The following is a 10,746-nucleotide window of genomic DNA, read 5'->3' as shown; positions in this document are numbered from 1 at the left end:
GACTTCTTTTAGCCAACTTTAAAATGACGACATGCAAAGGATATTCAAGTTGGGTAATTAAAATTCTAATAGGTTTGAAGTTTATAGAACTCGTGCATGATACTATTAAGTCATCTTTGACCTACTGAACTCCAAACACACCTTCTCTTCACTTCTCTCAATTTCTTCCCTGCAGTGATCATACCTACATTTGCTGTCATCACTGTATCTGGAATAGTGGCTTTCAGAATTCACCAAGACTCTGGGTCCTTCCAACTCACTTTCTCTAGGGTCTTCACTGTGCCATCTGGGTGCAGACGCATGGACCAAACCACTTTTATTTCAATGTCATGGTTGGAAACCACAATACTACCCTGCAAACACCTTTAGTGCTCTGGTTCTTTCTCTGATAACAGGATGCAACCTCAATTCTACTTCAACCCCGCCTACCAACTCACCTGAGCTAGATGTTTCTGGAAAAAAATAACACCATGGTGCCAATTTGTCTGTAGTATCATTCTCCCTTAGTAAATTTATTTTTCCCACTTTCTAAAATCATTACAGTAGCCCCTTCTTATCTTTGGTTTTGCTTTCCACGGTTTCAGTTACCTGCGGTCAACCACAGTCTAAAAATATTAAAAGGAATATTCCAGAAATGAACAATGCATAAGTAGTAAAATGAACGCTGTTATGAGAAGCATGATGAAGTTTCACGCCATCTTGCTCTGTGGCCGCAGGGACAGGAATCATCCCTTTGCCAGCACATCCACGCTGTACATGCCACCTTCCTGTTACTCACTTAGGAGCAAAGAGATCACATTCACATAGTGTTCATTACAGCATACTGTTATAATTGTTCCATTTTATTATGTGTTACCTCTATTAATCTCTCACTGTGCCTAATTTATAAATTAACCTTTATCATAAGTATGTATTGTATAGAAAAAAAACGTAGTATGTAAAGGGTTATGTACTATCTCCTGGTTCAAGCATACACGGTGGGTTGGGGAAGAGGTCTTTGAATGTATCCCACATAAATAAGAGGTGAACTACTGTCTTTGCATCTCCTCCGGGTTGGGGTAGAGGTACATTTGCCAGCCCTGGCTCTCACTTCTGGTCTCAGGTATCATTCTTAGTGCTCTCTGGCACTCTCCACAGCGTCTTGGTTGGAAACACACATTCCTAGTCCATTCTAGGAAGAGTGGGTCCCTCTGGAAATAGCAGTAGTGAATACAAGACAGAGATGCAGTTGCAAGGAGAGCCATCCGGTGCTCACAAACTGAGACAATCGGCAACATTAACTGCATTTGCAAGCTTCATTCCCCTTTGATGTCTAACCAAGTCTATTCACATGTTCCAGGGATTGCAACGTGCACATCCTTGGTGGGTCTTATTCTGCCTACCACCAAGCTAAATGCCCTAAGATCTGATGAGCTAAAGATGGAATTACATGCTGAGAAGCACTGCTTTATTTCTGTTTTAACTTTTGGGTCCAGCCCCTGTTTGGTTCCTCTGAGAGCCAGAAAAAAGCTTACCTCAAAACAGGAAGGCTGGGAAAATCTCACTTAATCAGGACATTTGTCTCAGTGGTAGACAGAATAACACTCACTGAGGATGTTGTTTTAGTGTGTTTTCACACTGCTATAAAGAATTGCCTGAGACTGGGTAATTTATAAAGGAAAGAGGTTTAATTGATTCACAGTTCCACATGGCTGGGGAGGCCTCAGGAAACTTACAGTCATGGTGAATGGTGAAGGAGAACCAAGACACGTCTAAATGGCGGCAAGCAAGAGACAGTCAAAAAGGAGAAAGTGCCACTTATAAGACCATGAGATCTTGAGAGAACCCACTATCACAAGACAGCATGGGGCAAATCACCCCAAGATCTAATCACCTTCCACCAGGTCACTCCCTCAACACCTGGAGATTACAATTCAAGATGACATCTGGGTGGGAACAAAGAGCCAAGCCATATCAGATGTGCACATCACAATCCCTGGAACATGTTAACAGACTTAATTAGATGTCAAGGGGAATGAAGGCTGCAGATGCAATAAAAGTTGCTAATTGGCTGACTTTAAAAAGTGGGAGTTTTATCCTGGAATATCCAGGTAGATTCACTGTCATTAAAAGAGTCCTTAAAAGTGGAAGAGGGAGGGCCGGGTGCGGTGGCTCACGCCTGTAATCCCAGCACTTTGGGAGGCCGAGGCGGGCGGATCACGAGGTCAGGAGATCGAGACCATCCTGGCTAACACGGTGAAACCCCGTCTCTACTAAAAATACAAAAAATTAGCCGGGCGTGGTAGCGGGCGCCTGTAGTCCCAGCTACTCGGGAGGCTGAGGCAGGAGAATGGCGTGAACCCGGGAGGCGGAGCTTGCAGTGAGCCGAGATCGCGCCACTGCACTTCAGCCTGGGTGACAGAGCGAGACTCCGTCTCAAAAAAAAAAAAAAAAAAAAAGTGGAAGAGGGAGAAAGAGAGTGCAAAGGAGATTTGACTACCCAAAAAAGGCACAGAGAGATGCACCTTGCAGGCTTTGAAGATGGAGGAAGAAGATCTCTAGAAGCTGAAAAAGGGGAGAAAAAGGATTCTCCCCTAACCTGGAGCACAGCCCTGCTGACACCTTGATTTTAGTCCACTAAGACTCAAGTCAGACTTCTGACCTCCATATCTGCCAGACTAAACTGGTGTTGTTTTGAACCAGTAAGTTTGTATCAATTTGTTACAGCAGCAAATAGGAGACTTATACACTCGCTTTCATTTCCATATTTGCAGTTGACATCTAAGTGGTCTCTCTGCATTCTTGCATGTTGCTATTGGGTTAAGTTTTCTTAATGCATGACTTTTCTTGTTCTCATTCTCAACAACAAAGCAATACAAATCACTTTCAATGGCTTGGAAGGCATGAATTTTCCACAACCTTCTTAGCTGGGCATCCAGTATCCCCAACTGTATTACCATGACCTCCACTTCTAGTGTTATTTCTTACTTCTTCCTTGCACATTTTCTGTGTGTTCCTGGCAGACTGGACAATTTTCTATTCCTCAAACCTGCTCAAGTTTCTGTAAACCAAAAAGTATTTGACATAGGTCCCAATCAGCTTAGAAGTTTCTTTTGCCAAGGTTAAGGACATGCCCAGAAAGAATAAACATGGAATCAGAGAAACAGTCTCTGGTCTGTGCCGTTCTCCAAAGATGATTCTGAAGCCTTCAGTGTTTAAAGGGGAGAAGTGGGCTTGAAGGGAAAAAGGGCGGGTATGGTCACATTACTGAATCGAAATTGCAAGAGAAAGGGAGCAAGAGGGGCAGTAGTCAAGCATATATTTGTCTCGTGTTTAGGAAATTAGCACTTTGCATAAGGTGAACCTAGCTTATGTAGCTACCTGTGGAGATGTTTAACCCTTTATCTGTAGCTATCTGCTTAGGAATGAAAGGAAAGGCATCTTCTTGCATGATTCGACTTTCACCTTGCTCTTTCCTTTTGGAAGAGTGAATTGAGGTCCTGAATTTTTATGTTTTCTTTCACATTTCATTATGTCCGTGTCTATGTCTGTACCTCCTATATGGCTGGTATTGCCTTTGAATTCTATCTTTTCCTAACAAATGTCTATTCATTGATTCATTTCAAGAGGAGCGTAAGGCTATTATCTCTCACTGTTTTACAGTAACGGCTGTTGTTTTACCTTGCGGTACAGTGTGTGTACATGCCTATGTGTTTATGTACATGCCTGTGGGTTTACGCACATGTGTTATAATGCCATGCCCATTTGACAGTAAACTCTTATAGGATCCTGGGAGATGCATCAGATCTTTAGTAATAAGACACACATGTCAGCTTACATTTCCAAAAGAAGGAAATAAAATGAACATCACATTTCATGTGATGCAATCTTTTTATCCTTAATCCTTGAAAAAAGCCTACCAGCAGATGGAAACATCTCTATTTTCAGAGTGATGAAGCCGGCATCCATAATGTATGTGTACGGTTTAGGACTCATGATCTAGTGAGTGATCAGGGTCAGACTCAAACCCGGTGTTTTGAGTCTGAGCTTTTTGTTGCACCACTTTTTTAATACATAATGAGCCCCGAGGAAATATTTTTAGATTGGTTTGTTTCATCAGGTAAATCTCAGCCATTCTGAAAAAAGTTCAGGGCAAGTTATTGAAAGCCGGTTCTTGTTCTGTCCACTAGGATTGAGTCAGAAAGGAAAAAAAATGTGATGGGCTTAATTGTATCCCCCTAAAATTCATATATTGAAGTCCTCAACTCCAGGACATCAAAATATGGCTGTATTTGGAGACAGGATCTTTAAAGAGGTGATTAAGGTAAAACGAAGTCATTAGGGTGAACCCTGATCCAATGTGACTGGTGTCCTCATAAGAGGAGGAGATGAGGACACAGACACACACAGAGGGACGACCACGTGAGGACGCAGGGAGAAGATGGCATCTACAAGCCCAGGAGAGAGGCCTCAGGAGGAACCAGCCCTGCCCAAACCTTGATCTCCAACTTCCAGCCTCCAGGGCTGTGCGAGAATAAGTGTCTGTTGTTTAAGCCACCCAGTCTATGCTATTCTGTTATAGCAGCCTGAAATGGACTAAGACATCTCATTAGAAGAGTCAATGAGGACACAGACACACACGGAGAGATGACCCTGTGAGGGCCCAGAGAGAAGACGGTGTCTACGAACCAAGGAAAGAAGTCTCAGGAGGAACCAGCCCTGCCCACACCTTGATCTCACACCTCCAGCCTCCAGGACTGTGGGAGAATAAATGTCTGTTTCTTAAGCCCCCTGGTCTGTGGACCTTTGTTACAATGGCCTCAGCTGACTCATACAATGGTCTTGTGTGGCCCTGTACTCAGGACAGCTAGGGTCTGTGGTATCTTTACAGAGAGAGAACTGTTTACAGACTGCATAGCCAGTCCTGAACACATTCACTGCTTTACTTAGGTTACTTGCCACTGTCTTTGTTTTGGGAAACAAAAAATCACAGAGGTGAATTTACTGAAACCTCAGTGCAAACTGTTTGCAAATGGTCTCTTACTGGGTAATTGACAGGACTCAGCATAAATGGGAAATAGAAAGTGTCTGACACATGAGCCACTTTTGGCTAACGTTTCTAGCTCTGGCCATCTGGGAATTCCAGGGGGCATCAGAATAATCTTGGGGAGGGTGCCCTGGTAGAGTAATTGATCCCAAAGTCTTGGCTGGGTCCTGAGAGACTTTAAAACTGGCAAGCCACCTAGATGCAGAATCGTTATTATAAAACTGAAAATGGAATTAATTATCAATGGTATGCACTCAAGACATATTTAGAGTGCCCTTCAATTAGTGGCAAATATTTTGCTTAAATTTCTGTCCAAAACGTGGATTGCCTTCTGGAATGTGGGAGGGATGAGAGTTACAAATGCGTAGTTGTGTCCATGCTCACATCCTACACAATCATTAGCTGATCAGACAGAGAATTAGCTTTCCAGACTTCCTAACCTTTTCAATAGGACTCTAAAAATACAGAAAGCCCACATGTATTTTCATTCTTATGGAATGTTATCCTTTTGAAAAGTATTGCCCAAGAGTGGAGGCAGCAGAATGACTGACTTCTGGAAAACAGGCGCCTCTAGCAGGGTAGTTTTTCATCGACTGTGACTTCTTCATGGCTGCCCTGGCTCCACCTGGAATTCATGGAGAGCCCACGTGGCTTTAACTTCACCATCATAAACCATAAGGCACAGACATCCCTAATGCAGTCTCGTCACATGGAAAAAACCATGTGAGAGGATGGATATATTACATTTGTATTTTAATAATATCTATATGTATCCCATAACAGCATGTTGTAAACCTCACATATACACAATCAAATTTATTTAAAGAATTTTAAATGAGAACATTTGGTATTTGGTTTTCATGTGGATAACCTTTCCCTAGAAACAAAGGTGGAAAATGTGAGTTGAACAGACAAAGAATTCTGTGAGGCTATTTTGAGAAATAACTGAATGGCTGCATCTGTTGCAACATTGCCACCTTTAATTTTATCGATTAGTTACTTTTTTTTTTTTTTGAGACAGAGTCTTTCTCTGTTGCCCAGGCTGGAGTGCATTGGCATGATCTTGGCTCACTGCAACCTCTGCTTCTCAGGTTCAAGTGATTCTCCTGCCTCAGCCTCCTTTGTAGCTGTGATTACAGGCGCACGCCACCATGCCCGGATAATTTTTGTATTTTTAGTACAGACGGGATTTCTCCATGTTGGCCAGGCTGCTCTCAAACTCCTGACCTCAAGTGATCTGCCCACCTCGTCCTCCCAAAGTGCTAGGATTACAGGCATGAACCACTGTGCCTAGCCGATTAGTTACTTTTGAAGCTTGATATTCAAATGTATATACCATATGATACTTAGAAATAATAAACTACTTAGAAAAATAAAACAAAAAGAGGAACTGGCCGTTAGGTGTCTACAAGCATTTGCAAATGTCACAACAGTGTCTGTAGTGTTACTGGTTTGGTGACCATCTTAAATCAAGATATCCCAGCGGATGGAGTGAGCTTCAATTGTGAATGCAGCTAGAATCTCCAAACCTAAAAAAGAATATCACTAACTTGAGAGGTCCTATGTATCCCAATGGACATTTGGATCTGTGTGTGTGTGTGTGTGTGTATGGGTGTGGGTGGGTAGATGTTATGTCTTGAGTTCTAGGGAGCAAGGATGATAACATGGATGGTGAAGGAACTTATTATGGGCTGAATTCTGTCCCTAGAAATTCATATGCTGAAGTCCTAATTCCTAGTGCCATGGAAGATGGTTGTATCTGGGGATTGCGTCTTTCATGAGGTAATTAAGTTGCATGAGATCATTAGGCTGGACCCTAATTCAATACGACTCTTGGCCTTATGCTATCGTCTAAATGTTTGTGTCCCCCTAAGATTCAACGTTGGAATTCTTACTCCCAGGGCTCAAGAAGAGCCTCATGAATGGAATGAGTACCCTTACAAAAGGGACCTCGGAGAGCTCCCTCGCCCCTTCCACCATGTGAGGACCCATGAGAAGGCGCCGTCTATGAACCAGGAAGTGGGGCCTCACCAGACGCTGAATCCGCCATGCTTTTAACTTGGATTTCAAGCCTCAAGAATGGCAAGCAATAAATGTCTGTTGTTTATAAGCCTCCCAGTCTACAGTATTCTGTTGTAGCAGCCTGAAATGGACTAATACACTTTATGAGAAGAGAAGATGAGGACACAGACACACACAGAGAGACGACCTGGTGAGGACACAGGGAGAAGATGGCGTCTACAAGCTCAGGACAAAGGCCTCAGGAGGAGCCAGTCTTGCTCACACTTTTATCTCAGACTTCCAGCCTCCAGAACTGTGAGAGAATAAATGTCTGTTGTTTATAATCCACCCGGTCTATGGTATTCTGTGATAGCAGCCTGAAATGGACTAAGACATCTCATAAGAGGAGGAGATGAGGACACAGACACACACAGAGGGTCGACCCTGTGAGGACACAGGGAGAAGACGGTGTAGGCAAGCCCAGGAGAGAGGCCTCAGGAGGAGCCAGCCCCACCCACACCTTCCTCTGGGACTTCCAGACTCCAGGACTGTGAGAAATAAATGTCTGTTTTTTAAGCTTCCCAGTTTATGGTTCTTTGTTATGTAAGCCTGAGCAAAGTAATACAAAGCAGATGGTTTTTGTGACACAAAATACTGATGGCAATGATCTTGCTATTAATGAAGGGATCAGGAGGATGAATACGATAAATATTTTTGATGTTTCAGCTTCCGGATATTAGTGGCATGCAGATTTAGACAAAGCGTGTTTTCTTTAGCATTTTGGCCCCATCTTTTATAGGAGGCACAGTTTCCAAAGAGGGATAAAGAGGATGAATGAGAGGAAAAGGAGGGAAGCAGGAATAATTGAGAAAAAAGCAAAAGCTGGCAGAAGAAGAGATGTAAGGAGAGAGAATCTATAGTTCAATTGTATTCTTACAACTGGATAATTGAGCTATTTTCCAAATGCAATGTTATTTATATGTAATGGAGAAAAACAAGAAAAATGTGTTCCAAGATTAAGTGGCATTCCTCATTGCCCATAAAAAAATAAATTAGAGATAGCTTTGATAGATACCCGGATACTGTACCACCCTTCACCCACCATTTGGGACTTACTGCTTATAATAGTTGACAGCTTTAAGATCATTTCAGCTACCAGGATCTAATTTGTCTGTCTGGGATAACTTTTTCCTAGAAAACAGATGGAAAATGTGAGTTTCACAAACAGTAAATCTGTGAGCTTCTTTGAAAACTCACTGAATTGATGCTTCCATTGCAACATTGCTACTTTCAATTTTATTGATTAGTAGCTTTTGAAGCTGGATATTCAAACGTACATGCCATATGATACTTTACATGGGAAACGTGGGGAGCCAATAGTTTCATTTATGAAGTTAATATTTACTGAAAAATGAAAATGTATGGTCTTAGGCCAACAGTTGCTATGCTCAGTCTCACTTGCCATTAACGAAGGGATCAGGATGAATACTATAAATACTGTTTGATGTTTGAGCTTCCAGATATTACTAGCGTGCGGAGTAAAATATTTTTTATTGTTATCCTTAACAATACACTTTGTTAAAGTCTAATTTCAATTTGCAACATATTTTCAAACTTCTGCCTTTTTTATGATGAAAATTTTACACTTAAATATTTATGTCTCAATATTCTATAAGAAGAAAAATAAGGATTAAAGATAAAGCAGATAAGAAAAGGCATAAATTCAAAGATTCGTGATTTACTTTACTCAAAACTGCTCAGGAAATGGAATTATACAAATACTAATATATACTGTCTTATGTTGTCTGAGCTACTATAACAAAATACCACAGACTGAGAGGCTTATAAACAAAAGACACTTATTGCTTACATTTTTGGAGGCTGGAAGTCCCAGATCAAGGTGTGGTAGATTCAGTGTCTAGTGAGGGCTTCCTGGTTCCTAGATGGAGCCTTCTTGCTGTGTTCTCACATGGTGGAAGGGGCGAGGGAGCTATCTGGGATCCCTTTTATGAGGGCACTTATCCCATTCATGAAGCCCCACCCTCACGACCTCATCACCTTCCAAAGGCCCCGCCTCCCAACACCATCACCTTGGAGATGAGGGTTCAACACATGAATTTTGGGGAGATACATTCAGTCCATAGCATGTACCCACATAAACAAATATATATGTTTATATGTATATATGTGTATTCACATCTTATAGACATATGAAATAAATGTTATGTATATGTGTATGTGCTATGTGTGTGTGTATATATATAACATAAAGGGTATATTCCAAAATATTGCCCAATTTTTATACATAAAAATTATACTGAATCAAATTTAAAGAACATTCTTCTACATTGTTTAGTATAAATTAAATATTTTAAAATTAAAAGAAACAGATCAATTTTAGTTAAAATAACAAAATCTTCCCCAAAGGTGACCTCTATGTGATGTGGGTGGGCTTGTGGGAAAACACATATTTATGGCACAGATTTTTCTATCCACGTGGCTCTGCATACACCCCTACTGAGCCCAGAGATACTTGCTCTTGCTGGTATACCAATGGATTATCTCTAAAATCTCCATTTCTTTGACTCTTTCCTTGAGAGCAAGGAAAGTAAGCTATCTGTTTATCTGTTTATTGGTTGCTTTTTCAGTTCAACGATATTATAAATGACCATAAAGGATCCCAGGAACTTATGATTTGTTCATGCGATCTATAGGGCATTTAATAGCTCCTGCCTGATATTCCTGCAGACTCTATTTTTGGTATTCTTGGAAGACAGAAAGTTCATTTTTCTCTTTTATTGAAAAGTTCTATCGAAATCCTTTTACGTGCATTTTTCCTTTGTAAGACCAATAAAAGGTAGATTTATTATTCTACCCGCTTTTTCCCAGCACAGTACAACAACAAAAGTTGTACCAACAGTTAACATTAAAGCCACAGGCCTATTTTAGGGAAAACTGCAGAATATCTCTTTCAGTCCTTGTGGGTGGGATGGGAAGGGGCCAAGTAGTTTTCTCTTTTGTCAAAAAGAGATTTTCTTTACAGAGACATTAGATCATTCAAATCAACCATTTTGGAACACTGAATTTGCTTTTAATGAAAAACAAGTTTTTGTTTGTTTTCATTGTTAACTGATGTGGTCAATGAATTTGGCATCCCCTTTGGGCAAAGTGGAAGATTGGCACATGGTACCAATAAGTGAGTTAATAAATGATTTTTAAAATGTAAATGAGTAAATAAATTAATCCAGAAACATCATTATTTGTCAATGTTCCTGTTAGTAAGTCTTCAACAACCATATGTTCACAGAAACCAATGCAGAATTATTCTCTGGGGAAATTTTTTCCCCAACAGAGGTATCCCCAGTCCCTTTTCTTGCAAGATTGCGTGGTGGTATCCATTAGATGCAACATTTTGCTAGAGAATTCCATTTTCATGAGAAGACACAATGCTAACTTTTGCTGTCTTAGTTGTCATCAATATCTGGACTAGGTTCTTGCTGAAGATGCTAACTTTGAAATTTCTACTCTTCAATCTTCTTTAGACTCTAAGGTAAACTATATTAGTAATGAAGGGTTGTATGAGGGATACTCAGTCTCTCTATATACATATTCTAAATTTTACCCTGGAGTCAACTCATAACATTAAAAAGCTTTAGAGTTAAGAAAAAAGCTTCAGACATGGAATTCAATGTTTCTAAGTCACTCTAGCATCTAATAAG

The sequence above is a fragment of the Pan paniscus genome, chromosome X, assembly GCF_029289425.2.
Source record: "Pan paniscus chromosome X, NHGRI_mPanPan1-v2.0_pri, whole genome shotgun sequence".
NCBI classification, from domain to species: domain Eukaryota; kingdom Metazoa; phylum Chordata; class Mammalia; order Primates; family Hominidae; genus Pan; species Pan paniscus.
Note: the sequence above shows the minus strand (reverse complement) of the source record.